Raw genomic sequence first — 24,400 nt, forward strand, 5'->3', positions numbered from 1 at the left:
GCAAATGTGTTTCTTGCAGTAAATTATTGAAGGCTTTAGTTTCTTTAATAAATAAGAGGGTTTTTTAAAAAATGTTTAATGGGGTGGCGAAATAACTTGTGTACCTCCATGTAACTCACATTGAACACAGATTTGGAAAGGCAAATAATTAATCTAAAAATGTAACTATCTAGATGTATTTACACATACTAATACACACAGTTCTAAGATAGTTCAAAATTAAGACTGCCCCCAAAGTTTTCCTCCTGGAACTGGTTAACTTGGCAGCTCCAAGACAGGCTACGGAGTGGGCAACACAGGAGCCTTCTACAGGCTAGAGGCAACTAATGTGATTGTCTGGACAAGAAAGCATAACAGAGTGGGGAGTCCTAACCCTGTCCTGGAGGCACAGCTAGCCTCTGAATGTCCTAAAAAGGCAATATGGTATGTACTAGAAGCTCTGCCACAGTCCAAGGTACTGCAGTGCCTCCAAGGTACTCTAAGGCTGAAGCGTCAGAAGCCATACCAAGCCAAGACAGCCAAGGTACACATTTAAACTTACCCCCTCATTCTATAACTTGGCATCTACATTTAAATATCAGGTGCACACATAAATTATAGAATATTAACCCACAACCTGTCTGTTACAATTATATGCATAAGTACTAGTATTCTATAACTTTATCAGGAACTCGCTTAATGCAAAAATGCAAAGGGGTGTTCACAGAGGAGCCCATGGGTGGATCATGGGTAAGTCTAACATTTATACACCTAACTTACAGAATACTGTAAGTTATGCGCTAAAATGTGATATTTACACATGACCATTTTTGTCTGCTATTGCCACGGCGTAAGTAGACACACCTTTAAATGGAGGTGTATAGATGTTGACCTATGCTAGTATTCTACAGTGTAATCTGGATGCCCAGATGCTGCCATTGAATTAATGCTCAGGTGCCAAATTTGTGCTGCTTAGTTATAGAATTGCTCCCTTAAAGCTTTGATATGCAGTGTGGCAAGTACCGGGTGCTCTGCATGAGACATGGACACCTGAGTGAATGGGTAATGTTAGGTTCTTGCACTAGCCTTGCCTTGACCTTTCCTTTCATGTGCCTACAGTTTTCTTGAGGCCTTCTGCATCTCAAATATTGTGGTAACCTGCATTTACCTTGTGATAGGTGGCCAACCATATTTTAGTCTGAAGTTAGCACTAACTTTGTCTGCAAACTCCCAAAAAGAGTTCCCTAATGCTTACTGATCTCACAGATTATTTAGTCCACCTCACCAAGGGCAAAATTTAGAAGTGTGAAGCCAGAACATTTTTATTTTGTATCACATTGTGTTGGATTTCTTGGGCATTTTTTTATACAGGAGCAATGTTGTTAAGAAGGTCCACTCTTTCGGAAAGAGCACACTCTCTTTCTGAAATATTGCACACTCTTTGCAAATACTGCATACTCTGTAAGCAGAGTGCACTCTCTTTCAAAAGAATGCATTCTTTTTCGAAAGAGCGCCTACTTGTGATGGCAAGTGAAAAAATGCAAAGTTCTGTATATTTCTGCTCCTTTTCATCTGACAACAACATGAAACATTTCTCATGTTGTTTAAAATGAATGCATATCCCTAGCAAAGTTTGTTTTCTTATTCAGAACATTTTTTAGAAGCCTCTGTGAGGATATTTCTATAAGGGAGCACATGCTTGAAGCAGTAACGTGTGCAGTCATTTTGGGGTATTTAAGTCATTTGCACACAGATATGGCCACATAGGCCTGTAATTGCTCTCTTATAGAATAATGACTAATGGAAAAGTACATTGCTGGTGAATGTGCATAGGGATGAAGTTTGGACAGAGCACACAAGTATGTACATAGATTATGACATACTATACAAGTGGAGTTAAGACATACTATACAAGTGGAGTTAAGATGGTGGTGGGATGCTGAAGTTGTGCTAAGAATGCTCTCTTTTACCTCTGTGAACTTTTCCCTTATGGTTCCGGAAAGAAGAGATAAGGCTTGGATGACTTCTGTGGTGAACCCAGTGCCGGTGAGCTCCCAGCTCCATGTTACCAGCTATACGTGGAGGGGCATAATCGAACGCGAACGCCTATCTCCATGGGCGTCTATGTCCGAAAACGGGTACGTAAAGAGGAGGGACAGACCGTATTTTCGAAAAAAAATGGACGTCTTTTTTTTGTTTCGAAAATACGTTTGTACGGACCAAATGCTATGGATTTGTTTGTTTCTGAGCTGGGTGGTTTTTTTTTTTTTTAGCAATAATGGAAACTAAAACCAGACAGCTCAAAAATGTCCCAATCTGAGCCATTTGGTCGTGGGAGGGGCCAGGATTCGTAGTACACTGGCCCCCCTGACATGCCAGGACACCAACTGGACACCCTAGAGGTCAGTGCGGTGGACTTCAGAAACAGCTCCCACATGCATAGCTCCCTTACCACGGGTGCTGAGCCCCCAACCCCCTCCCACAAAACCCACTACCCACAAATGTACAACACTACCATAGCTCTTAGGGGTGAAGGAGGTACCTACATGTGGGTACAGTGGGTTTTGGAGGCCTCCCATTTACCAGCACAAGTGTTACAGGTAGGGGGGATGGGCCTGGGTCCGCCTGCCTGAAGTGCACTGCGGTACCCACTAAAAGTGCTCCAGGGACCTGCATACTCGCAGGCCTCTAGGACTTGTTGCTGCTGTAGAACCTTGGCACACCAGTTGACACCTGAAGACTAATGTCTCCGAAAATGTCCTTTATTGGAATAAGCATGTTTACTCACAGTTAACTACAGATCAGAGGTTGTGCCCCACCGATAAAGAGTCTCCCTGGTACTGAGATTAGCAGTAGGTCAGAGCTGGCAGAATGCTGTACAATGCCTCTTTCAGCAACATTCAAGGGAAGAACTAAGTTCTGTAACGTGGCTAACACATGAAAGGGATCTAAAACTGGCTTACAAAAATGGCCACTACCTCATGGACTACCGGAAACAAAACAGGGCACACTCTGACCCAGTAAGCAGAGGGAAAAGCACCATGGGAGTAGAGCCTACCAACTACCAACATCGTGAGCATTTGCCACAAGCTAGTGGAATCATGGAGCCCAATACCCTACACCCACCACAATGCATTGCTGATGTGACTCTGCAGTGCGCATAACAGAAAAGGTGTCAAACTCACCCGAGAGCCACATCAGAACCAGGAAAAGGCTGTCAGAGGATAGAACACATTCTGCTGTCATGGAGGTGGGTTCGGCTTTTGAGGCTGGCATACAGTTTGTAAAGTGGGTTTTTTTTGGTGGGAGGGGGTTACTGACCACTGGAGGAGTATAGGAAGGTGATCCCCGATTCCCTCCGGTGGTCATCTGGTCAGTTGGGGCACTTTTTTGGGACTTGGACCTGAAAAAAAAGGGTCCAAATAAAGCGGACCAAATTCTCATCAAAAACGCCCTTCTTGTTTCAATTATCAGCTAAAGACGCCCATCTCTCCTCGGCCGATAACCACGCCCCAGTCCCACCTTCACCACGCCTCTGACAAGTCCCCGTCCACTTTGTTCATTCCTGCGATGGAGTGCAGTTGAAGACAACCAAAATCGGCTTTCGATTATACCGATTTGTTCGCCCACGGGAGAAAGACGCCCATCTCCTGATTTGGGTCGAAATATGGGCGTCTTTCTCTTTCGAAAATAAGCTGGATAGTGTCTTTCTGGCATGAGTGTCTTTCTGCAGCCACATCCATGGGTGGAGAACCACAGCCTCATGGAGGTGAGGTATCCCTTTCCCCATCCTAAGCCAAGTATCCCAGAAGCAGTCTTTCTTTCGGTGTCTTTTGGAGCAGACACAGTGAGAAATGCTTCAGTGGAGGAAATAACAGCTACAATCCCAATGGCTCTGTGTGAAGCTGTTCACCAAGCAGAACTGGAGATGGGGAATGTTCAACAGCGACTGGCATGAGAAAACAGATCCTTGGCTTTGACTGAAGGATATGTAATGGGGAGAGACACTGAAGCTAAGTAATTTGACCTCTACGCCTACTTTTGAAATTTTGTTATATTCTATATGGGTGATGCTAGTTAAACTAGGCTCTGCTATTATGAAATGTTCTTCTCACATTGACTCCCAGGTTCAGAATATTGGTGTATTGTCTCAGACGCATTATAATCTTGGCAAAAAACATCAGAGTAAGATCTCTTCTGTTGAGAAAAAGGTCCTAGAGCATTAATTAAAGATAAAAAGGCTATTCAGAGGAAAATTGAGCAAATGGAAAATCCTGCAAGACGTCTTAATTTGTGTGTACTGAATTTTCATAAGGTGGGCTTATCTTCGATGTTGTCTCCTTTTATTAAAGTTTACTTTTAACCTGTCCAAAATGGTCTAATACAAGGAAGATCTGATAATCTGAATATCTCTGATATACTGGAAACATTTGTCGAAGAGATTCACGGATGGGCTACCTTGTTAGTGTTGTCTTTGCGCAAGATTTAAATATGCTAATGCAATTATAGTTTAGGAAATTTGGCACACAGAATTTGGATATATCCAGATGTTGCTCGGCCAACACAAGAAAGACAAATTGTTTTTATCTTTGCACCAAGAAACTTTGGAGCTTGGAGCAAGTTTTTTTTTCCTTTGTTACCCTTGTAACTGTTTAATTATCAGGGTGCTTAATATCTATTCCTTTTTCCAGATCAGTTGTCCTGCTTTTTAAATAGCATGAAAGTGCCTGATTTACCAGCTCCCACATAAAGTCTAGCTTAAAGATGAAGTAATGGCCAGAAACTTATCTCACTAATTATCTCATTTACTTTTTATGTTAACTCCACTTAGTGTAACCAACCCCCCCTAATGCTCATGGTCTAAAGTGGGAAGAAAGGAGTCATTTTTTTTCATGGACTTCCTCTTTCACACAACACTTCTGTAGCAAGTGGCTACTTGAGTTTGTGGCTTAATTTCTAAAATAAAAAAAATATTTAAAAAAAGATTATAAAATACTATAATTTATGCACATACTTGACAAATAGTGGTGCAAAGCATTTACAATGTACCTGCCACTTACACCTACTCATCTTTATAAATTAGGCTCAACATAAGGGCCTTAAAAGGCACTTTAACTTAGTGCTTATAAATGTATAAGCAGCATCTACAACATAAATGTTTATGAAATTGCTATTTACATGTGAAGTGCTGCTATTTATAAATATAAGTGCCAAAACATTGAACATAACATTTTGGGATGTTAGGGTATATAAAATGGCTCTGATATTTATGGCACTGTAACAGATTTTATGTATAAGTGTTGATTTCAGATGCATGGATCTTTGTGGATGTTGGATTGTTGCTTCCTAATTGTCCCAAGGCCTTTGCAGAGTCTCTTGGCTGGTTCTTCCTAATTCTCTGGCATATAAGAGGAACAACTTTTCTGCTTTCCCCTTTTCAAGAAGAATTTGAAGGTATTTTCCCCCCCTATTTTAAAAAAAAATATTTACCTCAAAAAGACTCATTGAAAAGGAAATGATGCATTAAATCTTACTTATCAGGTCAAAAAGAAATTAAGTTTTTTTTACTAAGCTGAGGTAGGCACCCTGTCAAAAGAAACTGGTCAAAAGAAACCAGACAAAAAAGTTCCAAACAAAAAAAGTTCCCGACATAAAAGTCCCTGACAAAATAGACTCCTGACAAAAGGGCCTGATGAAATAGATTTACTGAGAAAGTCCACGGCTTGTCACTTGAAAGTCTTGGCACCTGCCTAGGCTTGACTTCACTATCCACACTTGGTATCTAGTGAGAATCATAAATCTGCTTGACAAGATAATCCAGTTTGATTAAGGAGGTTTCCCTGCCCTGTTTTGTGTAGAGTCTATTATGTCTTGGGGTTTTCTTTGGGAGTTTTTTTTTGTCATGGTCTGTTTTGGTTTTAGTCTGTTTTGTTGGTTTTTTTTGTCATGGTCTATTATGTCGGGGTGCCGCCGTGGTAGCATTCTTAGCTTGCGGTAGAAATCAGCTGGTGGTAAATGCCGAGATGTCTATAGGAATATAATGGGTGTCTTGGCGTTTACTGCCAGCTGATTTCTACCGTGAGCTAGAAACTCTACCGCGGCTTAGTAAAAGCCCCCTAAGAAAATAAAGATGTCTTGCTATTAGCCCACACTGGGGGAGAATCAAAAGGGGGAAAAACAGAGGAAGCTGGATTAAAGAAAGAGATTAATTGAAAAAAAACAAACAGAAAAGCAGTCATGCTAATACTAATTACAAAAGAACAGCTTTAAACCTAAAAGCAAAACCATGGAATGTCCTCAAGTAGACCCTTATTCTCCAGAAAGAAATGAAGTTGGGAAAGTTAATAAAAAACATAGGAATGATTCTAAAAAACTAAAACATTTATATTGGCATCGCAAATTAAATTTAGCTCCAATGTCAAATTCTGCCAGCATGACAAAAGCTTTTTTCTTCCAGATTGGGTTGATTTGGAAACATCAGAAAATATTGATATTTTCACACCAAGACATTCACAAGGAAACTGATGAAAAAACAAATGAAGAACAGCTTCCTTGTCTTGTAGGAATACAAATGAGATAAGAAGAGTTGCTGTAGCAGTAACTTCATCCATAGAACTTTCCAGTATATGAGTCACATCAAGGCTATCTGATGAAAAGTCTGCCATTGGCTGAGAACCACTAGGTTACATAGATTCTAGAGACTGTTTAGTCATGGAAGATGGTAAGAAATAGATCTTTTGTAATTGTAGTAGAGCCTCTGTTGAATATTGCAGAGACTCTTTCAGAAATCTATAAAACAAATCCTTAGGAAACAGTTAATGTTTGTGGAAAGTTCAAGATCCTTAAATTAAATGATCTGATATAATTTTCAAAATCTTCAGCCTTCCAATGTAAGATCATCTTATCTTGTAATAGTACTGATTGAGATTGATTAAATCACTAACTCTTTTATCACAGTCATCTATTTTCTTTTCCAAATTTTGCAAACTATTTATATTGCCCTAAGTGGTTGGTGTTAAAGTAGAGAAAACTTTATATGGTGTTTCTAGGGCATTCCATATTGCCTGGAGGGTTATCCCCAGAGGTCTAACCAGCGGGGCTATGCAACATGTAGAACCCATATCTACTGCTTCCTCCATGCCTCCCATCGGCACTATTCAGGCACTACCACTGCTATTGCAATGCTAAGTTGAACTGTCGGCAACCACTCCCACCTTCTGGTAATTGTCACATCGGAGATCCTGAACCAAACTGGGGCTGAGCAGATGTCATTTGTCTCTGGGTTGGTAGAGCTGCTGAGCAACAGGGTTCAGCAAGACTTCACCCTTGGGTTCTGGGCTCTCCTCATACCCAGAACAGCCGAAACGCCTGGAGCATTAGCCTGCAAGAATGCTGGTTTGAGACTGCCCAGAGTAAGGTAGGCTGTACAGTCTAGGTGGGTGCCCAACATCCCCCTTTTCTTTTTGGCATAACAATGAGCTGGAAAGAGCAGCCCAATAAGAAAAAAAATACTTGAGGAAAGAGAGAGCTCAGCAGACCCATCTTACTGCTATGATACTATCTTGATTCCCCCCAGACAGACATCTGAAGGTATTCTTAGTGTTTTCTAGAATGTGCTCTTTTGTGGGATGGAGAAAGTAAGATACATGGGGTAGAAGCAGAACCAAATATGAAAACATTGTCTTTCCACAGTGTCCCTGCTCCATCCATCAGGTGCAAATGCGTGTGTGTATTCTAAGCACGTACTTGAATATTTTAAAAAATATGGGTGTATCTCTAAGGATGGCCCTACCATTAGGCCACCTGAGGTGCAGGCCTCAGGTGGCACTCTTCTAAAGGTGGCATCACCTCACACCCTTATTTCCCCAACCCCTTTCCACCAATTTATCTTTTCTTTCTAATTTTTCCAAAGGCGGTGGCAGTGATTCCCTTAAGCTGCCCTTCTGTCTATTGCGGCCCAGCTCCAAGGAAACAGAAAGTTACATCAGAGAGGCGGGCTGCAGTAGAGCAAAGGGGCTGAGATTGGCAGCAGGGTAGCCTCTGGGAATCGCTGCCGCCTTTGTAAAAATGAGAAAGAAAAGGTAAATTGGTGGAAGGTGACTGAGGAAGGGAGGAAGGGGGAGATGGCAGACCATGGTGGGGGATGGTAGTGGTAGTGGCAACAGCTCTTTCCTCACCTTGGGGGGGGGGGGGCGGGATGGCAGTGACTCATTTCTCACCTCAGGGGGGGCAGCAGCAATAGCGGTGGCTCATTCCAAACCTCAGACAGCAAACTGTCTTGGGCCACTCCTGTGTATGTCACAAACCTGCCCCTGCTGAGCAAAACTACACTTCAGGAAAGTTTAAACATGTCACATATAAAAATACACACCCTCTATTTCTATAAAGATGGGCACCTAACTACATTCAGCATGCAAAGTTTCATGCGTAATTTATAGAATAAAAACAGTTCTATGCACAACTTAATTAGATCATCGGCTATTAATTGGCGTTAACAGCCAATTATTGGCTATAACTGATGTTAATAGCTCTAATTAGCATTTACATGCATAACTGCCCTTAGTTGTTATTCTATAAGTTGAGATTTCAAAACCCAGAGCACAGGACTTCAAAGGGGGCATGGACATGGGAGGGGCATGGCTGGGTCAGGCAGTTAGGGACGACCACTTACACCAGCCTTTGAGCTGGTGTAATTGCTCACGCCTGACATTAAGCATACAGATGCAGACTTAAGCTAGTATTTTATAATAGCAATTTTGCATGAAAATTCCATTGTAGAATTCGCACTCAGCCTGCATCAACCTAGCATCTAAATTTTGGTGCTTATTTATTGGAGTGGATGAGTGGCCTAGTAGTTAGTGCTATGGGGTTTGAGCCTGGCAACCTGGCTTCAATTCCTACCACAACTCCTTGTGACGTTGGGCAAGTCACTTAACCCTCCATTGCCCTGGGTATAAAAATTTAGATTGTGAGCCATCAAGGGACAGAGAAACTACCTGCATATACCCTGAGATTCTTTACATGGTGCCTTAATTTCCACACAGAAATCAAAGCATATTCTATAATGCACATAACTTTATTGTTTAACTAGCTAATCAGCACTGTTAAGTGGATGTCAACAAGCAATTATCAGCACTAACTGGCATTAATTAAGATTTACCTGCACAACTTGCTAAGCATATTGTTTAACGTGGTGCGCATAAATTCTACGTCGCACAGTTGAAAGGTCAGCCTGGTTATGGGTGTGGAATGGGCGGGTGGTGGGTGTTTCTAAAATCTATGCACATTGTTATAGAATACACCTGCTCTGTGCCTAATTTAAGCGTTGGGATTTACACCAGATTTTAGTTGGCATAGAGGGGCATAATCGAACGGCGCTGGCCATCTCTGGTGCCGTAAGTGGGCGGAGACAACCGTATTTTCAAAAAAGATGGCCGGCCATCTTTTTCTTCGCTAATACGGTTGGGCCCGTCGAAATGTCAGAGTTCGCCAGGTTTGAGATGGCCGGCATCGGTTTTCGGCCATAATGGAAAATAATGTCGGCGATCTCAAACCCGGCGAAATCCAAGGCATTTGGTTGTGTGAGGAGCCAGCATTTATAGTGCACTGGCCCCCCTCACCAACCGGGCACCCTAGGGGGCACTTCTAAAAATTAAAAAAAATAAAAATAGCTCCCAGGTGCATAGCTCACCTAAATCCCCCCCAAAACCCACTCCCCACAACTCTACACCATTACCATAGCCCTAAGGGGTGAAGGGGGGCACCTACATGTGGGTACAGTGGGTTTTGGAGGGCTCCCATTTACCACCACAAGTGGAACAGGTAGGGGGGGATGGGCCTGGGTCCACCTGTCTGAAGTGCACTGCACTGCACCCACTAAAAGCTGCTCCAGGGACTTGCATACTGCTGTCATGGAGCTGGGTATGACATTTGAGACTGGCATAGAGGCTGGCAAAAAAGTTTCTTTTTGTGTGGGAGGGGGTTGGTGACCACTGGGGGAGTAAGGGGAGGTGATCCCCGATTCCCTCCAGTGGTCATTTGGTCAGTTGGGGCTCCTTTTTGAAGCTTGGTCGTGAAAAAAAAGGCAAAATGCTCATCAAGCCTGGCTTTTTTTTCCATTATCAGGCGAAGCCGGCCATCTTGTGAGCACGCCCCCATCCTGCCTTCACTACCCTACCGACACGCCCCCTTGATGTTTTGCCGGCTCCGCGACGGAAAGCAACTGAACCCGGCCAAAATCGGCTTTCGATTATACCGATTTCGCTGGGTTCAGGAGATCGCCGGCCATCTCCCGATTTGTGTCGGAAGATGGCCGGCGATCGCTTTCGAAAATGAGCTGGATAATTGACCACAACTACATTAAGTCATGCAGAGCAACATTTGGCATATTCTACAACCTGCTCCTAAATTAAAGCGTACTTTAAAGAATCCTCTTTGATTTCCACAAGGAAATCATAAGGTGTACAGCACTGCGTATGTCTAGTAGTGCTATAGAAATAATAATTAGTAGTAGTAGTAGTAGAATTTGCCCTACAATGTCTTGTCACCTACACAATGGACTAATTTAATAACAGATCTTTTCTGCTAATTTAATAAAACATCTTTTACACACTGAAAAACCTTTATAAAATTACTCCCTTAGTCCCTTCTTATGTTGACCAGTGGAGAGGACTGACTTTATTATCAATTTATTATGTATTAATATTTTTATGTGTATTGCATGGGTGAAGTTGTGATGTATCTATGCATTTTATAAAATATGCAAGTACAATTACACATTTATACCTTAGAGCTACCTTTCTTTCACAAAAATGAGAGCACCACTGGGGGGGGGGGGGAGGGGTGAGGAGAGCTCCATGGCTCGAGTGGGGTATATTCTATTGTGGGCAGTTATGATTGTCACCTCATTAGTTTTTGTAAGTTTTCCAAAATGTTTTAATATTCTGTATTCTCTTGTAATGTTGACTGGTACTTTCCAATTTCTAGGGCAGCATTGTATAAATATATCATAGCAGAATCTTATCCAGCTGTAGAAAATATCCTGTTCTTTGTTTAGGCCACAAACTTTGCAAAGGCACTTGAAGTCAATGCCAGTGAGTGAGCCTTGAACCTCACCTTTCCCTTTCTATACATCATAGATATGGAAGGTGGTAGGGATGGGCTGTTATTGGCAATCTTTTACAAGAATAATACTTCACTAAGATTAGCCTACCATTGTGGTAGTAACCTAAAGGAATATTTGAGCTCCACTGTTTGGAAACAAAACTAGTCATGAAATATTAGGACATGCCCCTTGTTCTAATACGTCAAAAACATCAGATCATCATTGTCTATATTTACTAATCCACTAGATGGTAAGAACTGTGAATTGAAATATAATACTACCTGTGAATCAGATTTTGTTGTATATTGCATTAAGTGTCTGTGACCCAAATTATACATTGGACAAACAACGAGAAAATTAAGGACACACATGACTGAACATTGCAGTGCACTTAAGTAGCAGAAATGAGAGGCACCACTGGTACAGCATTGTTTGATCCATAATCATTCCTTTTTCAATTTATGCTGTTTTGCGATTGATCACATACCAGCAAGCTAAAGGGGCAGTGATAGACAAAGACAATTGCAGCAGAGAGAACAGGTATGGATTTATAAATTGAATACCACGCGACCAGATTTAAATTCATCCACAGATTGGTTTTATTACTTTTGACTAATGAGCAGAGGTAGATTAAGACTATAATGAGCTGTCAACCTGCACGAATGTGACTGAGGGATAGGAACCAATCACAGTACAGGTAACATCTGATTGGCTGAAGTTAAGTATACACATAGATAAGAAAACGCCAGGCCGCCATTTTTATGCATTCACTGAAACAGGAACAATGCGGTGTGGTGTGAGTATATTGATTAAATAAAAATGTTTGGTTTATTTATTAGTGAAAATTGTTTTAATGTGTTTTACTTTTTGATTATGTGCCTGGTTTCCCTGATGCAGCAGTGAATTCACTGTGAAACGCTGGTTACCATCAGACTGACTTACGAGAGAATGCACACACCCGTTTTGAACACGGAAGTTACATTTTCAATTTTGATTATGAAGAATTCTGTTTGAATAGTTTTGAAGATTGAAATTAAAAATACAGAAGGTATTTATGTTGATGATTGATTGCAGTATGAGCAGTGTTTTAAAAGTGCTGTTTGAGCTTCTGAGGCTTTTCCTTCTGTTTTTATAATCCTAGCATTAAGCTAAAAATATAGTTTTCTATGAACATAGTCATAATGAAGTGTCATTCTTCTGAAAAATTGTTGAACTTCAACCTTCATTTATATTGGGCTATTATTTGCAATGACATGGGAAATCCCATGCAGTGGCACAGGCACAGGGGGAGTCTTGGCAATCTGCTCCCCCCCTCCTACTTGAGAGTTGCAGGGGGACAGAAATCTTACCCATCCCCGCCCGTCCCCACTGGAATCTTACCCATCCCCACCCATCCCCGCAAAAGTTTAACCCATCCCAACCGATCCCCACCCATCCCCGTAAGAATTTAATGGTACATAAAAGAAAATTCCAGTCAGCTCCCTCATTCTCTCTCTGGATTTGAGCCACAGCACTGTAGGCAAGGAAGGAACGGAAGTTGGAACACTCTGGTGCACACATGTAAGACTTGTCTCCGATTCACTTGCACTGTGTGCTGAGAGGTCGCCACATGCACGTGCCAGTAGGTCAGGTGACATCTGATTCTCGTGCCTGTGTCAGAGCTGAGGTCTGTGCACCAGCCTGGTAGCAAAGAGGATTAATAGTAACATAGTAAGTGACAGCAAATAGACCTGAACAGTCCATCCACTCTGCCAATAGTCACACTCATGATCAATTCATCATTAAATCAACGAGTGTGATATTATATACTTGATTATGGTCTTTCTTTCGTGTTTCTGGAACAAAGACCACAGAAGTCTATCTGGCCCTATCCTTATGTTCCAACTACTGGAGTTGCCGTTGAAGCTCACTCCAGTCTATTCGTCTTCTCATTTGTGGGACACAGACCGTAAAAGTCTGTCCAGCACTGTCCTCATGTTCCAGCCACTGAAGTTGCTGTCTAAGCCCTTTCCAGCCCATCCTAAACCAGATTGCCATGTATGAGCCACAGACCATACAAGTCTGTCAGGTATCAGCCCTAGTTCAACACAGCCAGAGTCGCCATCTAAGCATCACTTGACACATCCACACACATGCAGCCATTTAAGGTTAGGTTTTATATAACTTCCATTTTCTAATTAGAGATCCTCTGTGTTCATCCCACGCCTTTTTGAATTCCGTCATCATTTGTGACTCTACCACCTCCTTAATGGAAGACTTTCCACATTTGTGCTGTTAAAGCAAGGAAAAGGAAGAGGAGGAGAAGACAGCACTCAAAGAAATTGGTATTCGGTAGATGAGAGGCTGGTGGAGGTGCAGCTTACACTTCTACGAGAAGACCGCAGAACCGCTTCCATCCCCACGGGAACCCCGCAGGAACTGCCTCCGTCCCCGCGGGAATCCCGCGGGTTCCATGGGATTCCCGCGAATCCCGTTCCCATGCAGCTCTCTAGCTCAGACCCTCTTCACACCTGTAGCATCAGATAAATGCCTGGCAGTAAAGAAAATTGCTGTCACACCACTCCCTTCCTCTTTATGCTGCTGCAATAAGGAGCAAGTTTCAGTTGCCAATGCTGGGATTCCACATGCATGCTCAGTTCATGCAAGAACTGAGCATGCACGAGGAGTCCCTGTGTCAGAGGCTGAAGGCAGTCCACTGGCTTACTCTATACTGCAGTGCCATGAGGAGGAGGGGAGTGGCTTAGCAACAAATTTCTTTGGCTGGCAGGGCTTCAGCATCCCCGCCAGCAAAGGTAGTATTTTTAATGCAGGGGTGGGGGAAGAATGCACTGTCCCCCCAGTCCAAACTTCAGCCCCCCCTCAAATCAGAGGGCTGGCTACGCCCCTGATCCCATATGGTTGAACATCGTTAACACCTGAAAATGAGCAGAAAAAAACATTTTTCAGTTGACGAAAATAGTGCATACTCTTTTGAAAGAAGACACACTATTTGATAAAAAGGATACACTCTTGCTAAACCATTGCTCATGTGTGAACACTGTGCATGCACACGTTATCAGGAAAGGAGTGTGCCCTTTTTCCAAATAGTGTGCCCTCTTTCAAAAGAGGCCACAGTTATTGATTTTGTTCCTGAGATGAAAAAACTGGCCAATGAAAACCATCAAAATGAACATTCCTGGAAATGACACAGGAAACAGCATGAAATGAACATATTCTGGTGCCCATGCCTAGAAGCTGATGGCATCTTACAGTCTAACAGATTTATTTAGGCATCTGCTTTCAAAGACAAGAGATGTTTTTGCTACCATAGACTAACAGCTATACACATTGACAACCTTCCCCTCTTCAAACCTCTGGAAGTTTCATCACAGATGATGGACAGCAATATGGTGTTGATAAAGCCAAGCTTTATTTACTTCTGTACAGTTCATTGGCATGCTGAAGGGTTGGTGAGCCCTTGGCCTGCAGTCAGATTTGTGCCGCCCACCCAATCCAGAGGTCAGGCAGGCTATGATTGTTGGCATGCGAGCCATGCTCCACCTAGGATGGACTGGAACTGAGACATGCTGGTACTAGAGACTGAAGGGAGTGGGAGTGAAGCCTGGAAGGCGTACCGAAGCTGGAGACAAGAGGGAGCTGAAACTGGAGACTAGGAAGCATATAGGAGCTGGAGGCTGGAAATAACTGGAACTGAACACTGACTGAAGCTGGAAGCTGGGGGAAGCTTGAACTGAAGAACTGCTGAAGCTGGAGGCTGGAAGGAGCTGGAACTGGAGACGTAATCAAGCTGGAATTGGAGGAAGCTGGAACTGAAAACCTGCTGAAATTGGAGGCTGGAAGAAGCTGGAACTGGAGACATACTGAAGCTGGAAGTTGTAGGAAGCTGAAGCTGAAACTGAAGACCTCTGAAATTGGAGGCTGGAAGGAGCTGGAACTGGAGACCTACTGAAGCTGGAAGTTGTAGGAAGCTGAAACTGGAGACCTGCTGAAACTGGAGGCTGAAATGAGCTGGAACTGGAGACATACTGAGGTTGGAAGTTGGAGGAAGCTGGAATTGAAGCAGAGGGTGGCGCTGCAACTAGCTGCTAGAAGTTCTAGATGACCAATTCCAAAGGCAAAGAGGAAGCATCCTATAAGGGCCCCTACACCCAACCTCATCAGGGGAGCTAATGGATATTGCTGCCCCTGGCCCTTTAAAGAATGACTGTGCATTGCGTGTGCCTAGTAGCACTGGTGATGGCAGGCAAGGGAGGAAGACAACCAAGAAACAACAGTATGATTGGGCCTTAGTGCCGGGGGAGCAGTTGGAGACCTCAGGACATCGCCCCGACACCAAGGTGAGTCGGGATGTGGGAGGGCATGGCTACGACCATGATATTCATTCAATGACAGAGTAAATTGGATGGGTTTTGTTGACACATTTGTATCAGTTTTCCCACAGTGCCTTGCTCTTTGCACATGAAAAGAGGCTCCAAACTAGCTGGATACAAAGATCATGTTGTTTCTTGAACTGTCTAACTCATAAGGGTTTTTTTCCCCCATCATAAACACCCAAAAGCCTCAAGAAAAATGCCCAAAATTATAAATTATGGAAGGTCTGCTATACCAAATCTCTGTCCAATCTGAACTCTCAACTATTCAGGTCAATATTCAAAAGAACTTATACATTTACCCCCGATTCTATAAAGGTTACCCAAAATTGTGCATGCAAATTTAGGCATGGTTCCGATTTAAGCGCACAATTTAATTGAATAATGAGCCAATTAGTGCCAATAATTGGCACTGATTAGATTTAATTGGGTGTTACCTGCATAAAGTTAGGTGCAAGATTCACGCCTTAAATTTAATTGCGGCCTGAAAAAGAGGGTGCAGAAAGGGGATGGTCATAGGCATTTTGGGGTGGAATGGGGGTGTGGTTTTGAGCTGCATGCGTGATTAAAAAATAAAGCTGCTCTGCCTATAAATTGAGGCATGGGCATTTGCACCACATTTTCATTGGTTCAAATGGTGGTGCCTAAATTTACATGTGACAATAATGCTTAAGTGTTATTCTATAAACCGCGCTGAACTTTAGGCACGGCTTATAGAATATCGCTGAAGTGGGGGTTTTTCAGCACTGATTTTTTTTTAATGCGCCATTTACCAAATCTAGCCCTTAGCGGCAGCTGTTTAATGCATTATTGCCCTAGCCATGAATTTTCAAATGCACTTTGCAGATAAAGATTGAAAACAATTTAGTATCAGGATGGTACAAAATATGGCGGATACAAATCTGCAATGACAAAATAGTAACGAAAGAGGAAAAAAACAAGGGTAGAAAGACAAAGAAGTGAAGTTCTCACATTTTAATGTGAGAACGATTAGAACAAACTATTAATGTTAATTCGTGAGGAAACTTTAAAATCAGCATGACATATGATCAATGCTTTCTGCTTTACTCAAATTTAAATCAAGATCACTATCAACTAATTCATTTTTTGTAAGTATTCGCACCATGCTACACGTCCCCCCACCCCCCCATTACAAAGCACACAAACAATAATCAAGGATCCAGCTTTACTGACCATCTCAACAACATGCTCAAAAAATATGAAGCACTGCAACTATAAACTTTCCTCATTTCCCAATTCATTCCCACTTATAGAGACTCTTAATACCTCATAACCAACTTGATACATTTGCCATTTGGTGACAACCTAGCTGCAGTGGGGTACTAAGTACTTTGTGAATCATTCCCTTTCCTATTTACCTCACCTGACCGCTGACCCCGGCTGTGAATGGTTGCAGTAGTTGCTCCTTGTCCTCCTGATACCTGCCTGGCCCACCCACCGTGACCTGGTCTACTGTGAGTGTGTCTCTCCTCTCCTCTGCCTCCACTAGTGTGATGCGGCGCGCGGCCTGCCCACCCCTGCAATGCGATGTAACTTCCTTCCTCAAGGGTGGCCCGCACGGCAGAGTTCCAGCCTGAGTTGAGACGGACCGGAGGAGAGTAAAGAGTTGCTTGGTTGGTGGTCATGTATGTTTTTTACTCAGAGAATGCTGGTTTTTTAATATTTATTATCATTACACTTGTTTACTTACCCTTCCCCCCCTTTCCCTCATCCTCTTTTCCCTCATTTCCCTCTTCACCTTTTCCCTTTTCCCTTATTTTCCTCCTTCCCCCTCCACCCCTTTCCTCTCTCCACCATTCCCAGTCCCACCATTTTATGTGCATAACCTCGTAACTCAGTAGGCAGGGCGGCAGGAAGGAGAAGAGGGCAGGGGAGAGGAGAATCGCTGAACATGGATGGGATGGGAGGGCAGGGCTGGGCAAGGCAAAGGAGAATCGCTGTTCATGGAATCTTATCAATGGGGTGGAGCTAGGGTGGGGAGGGGCTAGGATGGGCCCCCGTCAAATTGGTCTGCACAGGGCCCCCCACTTGTTAAGACCGGCCCTGCCCTTAACTCCTACTAAAGCTGTGACAACAGCTCCCCACCACAGCACTGCCATCCCATTGCCACAGGAGGAACGGGGTGGCTAACTGCCCAAGCAGCCATTTGCTGACTCTCTGAACTCAACAAAGTTTTCTGTTCCCTCCTCCAATCCATGCTTATTTCTCCAGATAAAAATTGGCCAGCAAGGGTTTCATCCCCTTATGAACCTTGCTCCTGTTCTTTCACCACTCCTTGATATCATGGCAAAGGAGAAGGGGGAAAACAATCCACAGCCTCTGCTACTTTAAAGTGCTCCCCTCCAATGCTTGGAAAGGGTGGGAAGGGGGGCTTTAAACAAATGAAATGGAAAGTGGACATTAATGCAGGTTACCTCCAATACTTTCTTGAATTGTGCTGTAACTGCTCCTCAGTGCAAATTATTCTAGCTATTTCCATCCTCTTATCACTAGGATCCTCTGTGTCTGCCCCACACTTTTTTGAATTCCATTAACAGTTTAGTCTCCACTCCCTCCCCCAGAAAAAATTCCAGGCATTCACCTTTCCATGAAAATCTATGTTCTGATGTTGTTCCCGATTCTTCCCCCTTGGAGCTTCATATTGTGACCCCCAGTTCTAGAACTTTCTTTCCACTGAAAAAGGTTTGCTTCTTGTGTATTATTAAAACCTTCTAGATTTCCTTTAAAAAAAATGAGAAACTACTTGTAGGTGGAATCCACAAGCAGTTTCCTGAAAGAAGCCTTCAATAATCTTGTACAACTTAAAATACTGTTTCGATTAATCTGATTTACAGTAATATAAGAGTGAGTGTTGCATCTTAAGAAGCCTCTCTTAATTTGTTTTCCTGCCCATTGCCAGATGTTTCAATATTCTACAAGGGATAAGAGAAAATGATTTACAGTATTCCAGCGAAGGACTGATCTGTGATTATCTCAGGTTATAAATGTTAGTTAATGAAGTATGCAGAATGTTCCAGGTATATGAGATCGTCAACCTCAAACTTCACTTGAAAAATTAATTAACTATGCTTCTGTGTCTACAACAGTCACAGGTACAACGAAGGTTTAATATTCTCCACCTATCCTTCAGCTGCATCATTAGGCAATTTTTTTCCTCTGTAATTAAAGACAATAATGCTTTTTCACTAGTAATATTTCAGTTTAAATTACATTCAATAGCTCAGAACAAAGTTGTGTCGAAACAAGTATGAGATATTCACAGAAAAGTACCTTATGAAAATGGGGTTATATTCAGGAAGCCTGGAATCCAGAAAGTGATATTAGTTGCCAGCAATTTGAGATGTTAGAACAATTCAAGGATGAACCTGTACCAGGCACATTTTGGTTTTGGTGAATTTTAATAGAACTTTCAGATTTTCTCTAGATCTCACAGGGGAAATTAATCAGAATTTGCTAGCAGATTTAAGGCTCCTTTTACAAAGCCATGCTAACGATTCCAGCAGGGCAAATGCAATTTTCTTTAAAATTACAAAACATTTTTTGAAAAAAATTAGCTTCATAAAAGTTTGTTGAACCCATTTTGATGGAATTCTGATCTTTATTCAGGTTTACTAAATGTTCCTACATATATGTTTTTTAGAAGTTGGCACCTCTACCTTAAATGTTTCTGATCATGTATACAAAAATGGTACCTGTCAGGCTCGCCCAGTGGAAATGTGAGCCCTTGTGCCCGATGGAAGAGGATTCCTCACTGGGCTGTCGGCCAACCCAGAGTTCCCCCTGTGCCCCCCTCTGTTCCCCAGGGGTTAAGCCCCCAGGTGCGGGAAGCAAACAGCAGAGAGAACTGAGTCCAGAACAAAGTCCACAGGGCACGGCCAAGCAATGGGCAAAAGCAGGACCAGGAGCAAACAGTGGTCCATGCCAGGCAGCAAGCAGTAGCAGATCCAGGAACAGGCAAAGATCAATACCAGGCAGCAAACAGTAGCAAGTCCAGAATCAGGCAGGGGTCAATACCGGGCAGCAAATAGTAGCAAATCCAGAATCAGGCAGAGGTCAATACCAGGCAGCAAACAGTAGCAAGTCCAGGATCAGGCAGAGGTCAATACCAGGCAGCAAACAGTAGCAAGTCCAGAATCAAGCAGAGTTCAATACCAGGCAGGCAAATAGTAGCAAAACCAGAAGCACTGCAACTACCCAGGAAACTGAATAGAAGCTGAAGCATGGAAGGACTGGAGGCAGGGCTTTAAATAGGATAGGAATTAAGCCCAAACATGTACAGCTGTCTTCAAGATGGCTGCCCCCACCAGAGACACCCTCAAGCCCCCACCAGAGACGCCCTCAAGTCCAAATATGGGCTTCCTTCCTGAGGCTGTCCAGCTCCAAGATGGCCGCCCCATCCTAAGGTGCCCACCTCTGAGATGGCCGCCCTATCCTGAAGATGCCCAAATCCAAGATGGCCGCCATATCCTCAGATGCCCATACCTTGCGTAAACAGGGAACATGACAGTACCTAACACTATTTAAGCCACAATTTAACATATAAAACAAAAGAAAAAAGTTACTATGACAAAATGACAAAAATAATTAAAGATACTTTCTTTTAAATATGCAGATCACTAAGGGGCCCTTTTACTAAGCCACAGTAAAATCTGGAATTAGCACATGCTAACGCAGGACTTTCCCATGTGCTAAGCCCAGATTTGCTGTGATGGTATAGTAAGAATTTTTTTTTAATTGGTGTATATATGGTTTCAGTCTTGTCAGAGTCACGATAAGAGGGATGTGAGCTCTTGGACCATAGCGAGATTGGCTCCTCATACAATGCAGGTGTAGCGCAGGTCCTCGCTGATGGCTGCTGATGCAGACACTTAACATCTATATTTATATCTTGCTTTGTGCATTTTGCCCCTCACTCAGAACACCAGTCAGACCATTGACCAGACTATTTTATTTTATTTATTTAAATTCTTATATACTATCTACTTGTTAATAAAAACAATCAATATGGTTCACAAATCCATACTAAAACATATATAACATTCATACTGCTATCAACCAAAATAAAAATGAAATAAATATAATATTAGACAAAATTTTAAAAAAACTAAAATAAAATTAACCAACTATCAACCACAGCAGTACTAGGACCATGATTTCACAGATTACATTTTAACCCCTATGGGAACTCACATATAAAAATACTGACACTGCACATTAGATCATCAGTGTTAAATCCTAAACCTATATTCTGCATCTTCTCCCCCAACAATGAGTAGAAAGGAGAACTCCCAATAGAACTCACCACACAAAAGTATATCTGATTCTGGTGTCATCTCAGCTGCGGATAATATTGGAGGGGTGGGGAAGAAGAACCGAGAGAGGTCTTGACTGCTGACTCATATGTTTTTGGGCTGGCTCCTAGATTTAATAAAAAATTGCCTGCACTAAGGGGCCATTTCAGCAAAAAAAGAACATCCCATCCCTCCTTGAATTGTTCATCTGATGTTCCCTGAATGACTCTGATGAACCTCCAGCACTTACCAGCACTTACCTCCTGGGCAGTGTGGGCGGAGGGGGAGCAGCAGTGATACCTATATGCTCCTGTCTTGTTGGTGCTGAGGATCAAAATGGTGCCTCTGACCCTAATAATGATCTTGCAGTACTACCACTCAAGATGAAGCTGCCGAATAAGGAGTATGTGCTTCATATTTCATCTTTTTGTTCCTACATAGAGCAGTACTATTTATTTATTTTTAGTACATTTATACCCCACATTAGCCCACAAGAGTGGGCTCAATGTGGCTTACACTATTACAAATGGTTACAATTCAGGGAGGGTACAGATACAAGGAAGCCAAAGGAAGGGGTAACAGCATGTGGTTAAGACAGGGGTGCATGTCGAGGTAGGTGCAGTCGGGGGACTGGTTGGCACGGCTGATGTGAGGAAGGCTAGGATTTAGTATTGACAATGGGATAAGCATTATTGAATAAACATGTCTTTAAGGATGACTTGAAGAGCTGGTGGTCATCTATCTCCTTCAGCTGCCGTGGTAGATCATTCCAAGATTTCGGGCTGACGTATGAGACAGTTGATGCGAAAAGTAATTTATATTTAACATTCTTGCAACTTGGAAAGTGTAAGTTGAGGAAGGATCAAGCAGTCACTGATGCATTTCTAGAAGGTAGATGAATCAAATCTAGCATATAGGCAGGGGCTTCCCCATAGATTATCTTGTGAGTCAACGTGCAGATTTTGTAAATAATAAGGTCTTTAATGGGAAGCTAGTGTAGAGTAAAACTATGTCTGTTCTTGTCCAATTTCTTGAAACCAGTAGCGTTCCTAGGGGGGCTGACACCTGGGGCGGATCGCCGATGTGCCCCGCCCCCCGGGTGCAGCTCCCCCCCAGATGCAGCGCGATCCCCCTCCCCGGCGAAAGGACACCCCCCCGCGAAAGAACCCCCCGCCCGGGTGCATGCCACTGGGGGGGGTGCCGAACGCGCCTGTCCGTCGTTCGTTCCATGCTCCCTCTGCCCTGGAACAGGAATTAACCTGTTCCGGGGCAGAGGGAGCATGGAACGAACGACAGACAGGTGCGCGCGCCACCCCCCCCCCCAGTTGCGTGCACCCGGGGCGGACCGCCCCCCCCCCCCCCCCCAGTGCTTGAAACCTTTCCTGTTCCAAGCAATAACGTGAACAGAGCAGTAAGGGATGGAGTTCAGTGCTCTCTTAGCTCATTTATTATTGTGAAATGTACCCTCTCAGATCCAATAAGAATTGCCAAGCCCTTGAGTGGATATATGGAAAATATTTATAGGGGTAAATAATCAGCCATTGGCAGTGAGCATTTTGCTGACTTCTGCTGGCGCTATTCTAGGATATTCAATGTTTGGCCATGTCTGGGCTTCAGCATTCAATATCCGGTTTATGCAGTACCAGTTAACACATGGAAGCGTATTTTCAAAGCACTTACATGGAGGGACGTCTAAGTCCAACTTTGGATGTTTTGCTAAAAATGTACAAAATTCAAGTGGGGAATATAACCATTTTCAAAACAGAAAAATGACTATATTTTTTTAATGTTATTTGCTAGATGTTTTTGTGCTTTGTATGTTTATCTTTTTGGTCCATTTTTGAAAAAAAAAAAAAAACCCATCCAAGTGAAAATCGCACAAAATCAAGCCATTGGGGTGTAGGAGGAGCCAGCATTCTTGGTATACTGGTCACACAGACATCCCAGGAAAGCAATGGGGTACCCTAGTGGGGCACTTCAGTGGACTTTAAATAAATGCTCCCAGGTACACATCTCACTGCTGCTTCCTTATCTTGTCTGCTGAGCGCCCCAAAACCCACTACTCCAACTGTACACCACTACAATAACATTTATGGGTGAAGGGAGCACCTATATGTGGGTACAGTGGGTTTCTGGTGAGTTTTGGAGGGCTCACGGTTTCCACCACAAGTGGGACATGAAGGGGAGGTATACGCCTGGATCCACCTGTCTGCTGTGCACTGCACCCACCACTAGACTACTCCACGGACCTGCATGCTGCTCTAATGGACCCGAGTATAACATCTGAGGCTGGCATAAAGACTAGTAAGTAATGTTTTTAATTGCATTTTTGAGGGGTGGGAGGTGGTCAGTGACCATTGGGGGAGTAAGGAGAGGTCATCTCTGATTCCCTCCAGTGGTCATCTGGCCATTTAGGGCACCTTTTTTTTTTTTACCTAATTCGTTATAAAAAAAAAAGGTCAAGCTCAAAATGTCTAGTTGTAGTATTGGACGGTTTTCTTTTGTTCCATTATAGCTGAAAAAGATTCAAGTGTTAGAAACATCCAGACAAAGCAAAACAGCGAAAGTAGAGGCTGACAAATGTGCAAACCAATAGGGAGATAATATCAAGAAACAGTTTATTCAAAATATTCATATCAAGGACCCAACACGGTCCATGTTTCGACACCAAAGTGCCTGCCTCAGGGGTCACAAATAACTTTCTCTGAGAAGAAGCTGATTGGCTTGAATAAATCCTTTATGTATGCACATGGTTATAAAAACAAGTTAATCCACAGAGAGAACAAACAGCCAACAGATTTCCTATCAGAAGGTGTTGCTTGCTGATCGGTTGGCTGTTTCTTTGTTCTCTCTGTGGATTAACTTGTTTTTATAACCACATGTACACATAAAGGATTTATTCAAGCCAATCAGCTTCTTCTCAGAGAAAGTTGTTTGTGACCCCTGAGGCAGGCACTTTGGTGTCGAAACATGGACCGTGTTGGGTCCTTGATATGAATATTTTGAATAAACTGTTTCTTGATATTATCTCCCTACTGGTTTGCTCATTTGTCAGCCTCTACTTTCGCTGTTTTGCTTTGATTCTCCATGGAGGCTCCTCCTGTTTTCTTGGAGAAACATCCAGGCCCCACCCTTAACACGCCTCTGACATGCCCCATTGTGATTTGAGCACACTTCTGATGGACTTCAAAGAAAATCTCTAAAAGTTGGTTTTGAAAATACTAATTTGGACGTTTTTGTGAGAAACACTTCCAAATGCAGCTTTGTGCCACTTTTTTCTCTTTTGAAAATGAGTCCATAATAACCTATGGAACTTTGTAAGTCTAAGTGCTTTGAAAATGAGCCCCATGGTCAGTTAAGTCCATATTCAGAACTTAACCTGCCATGGGTTGCTGCATAAAGATAGGACTGTGTTTTATGTGGTTACCTTGGCCAGCTAAGTGCTGAATAACATCACTTGACTAGCCAAATGCCGAATCTGCCCCTGGAATGACCCCAAAATAGCTGGCATTCACGTAGGCGCTAACCACTAATTTTCAGCAACAATAACTGGTTAAATACCACTGAAAATTAGTGGATAGCCCCAAACAAGGAAATTAACCAGTCAGTGGTCTTTTCTGACCAGTTAAATTGTT

General features: G+C 42.9%; 1 long non-coding RNA gene across 1 annotated transcript; it reads right to left on the reverse strand.

The window, feature by feature from the left end:
• Positions 1–5,739: 5,739 nt before the first annotated feature.
• LOC115468412 lies at positions 5,740–24,002 on the reverse strand. The gene is made up of 3 exons (XR_003941862.1): positions 23,988–24,002; positions 22,230–22,232; positions 5,740–5,824 (listed from the first exon to the last, which is right to left on the reverse strand). It is a non-coding gene; the product is annotated as an uncharacterized LOC115468412 (long non-coding RNA).
• Positions 24,003–24,400: the final 398 nt, after the last annotated feature.

This window comes from Microcaecilia unicolor, chromosome 4, assembly GCF_901765095.1.
Source record: "Microcaecilia unicolor chromosome 4, aMicUni1.1, whole genome shotgun sequence".
In the NCBI taxonomy this organism is placed as follows: Eukaryota; Metazoa; Chordata; class Amphibia; order Gymnophiona; family Siphonopidae; genus Microcaecilia; species Microcaecilia unicolor.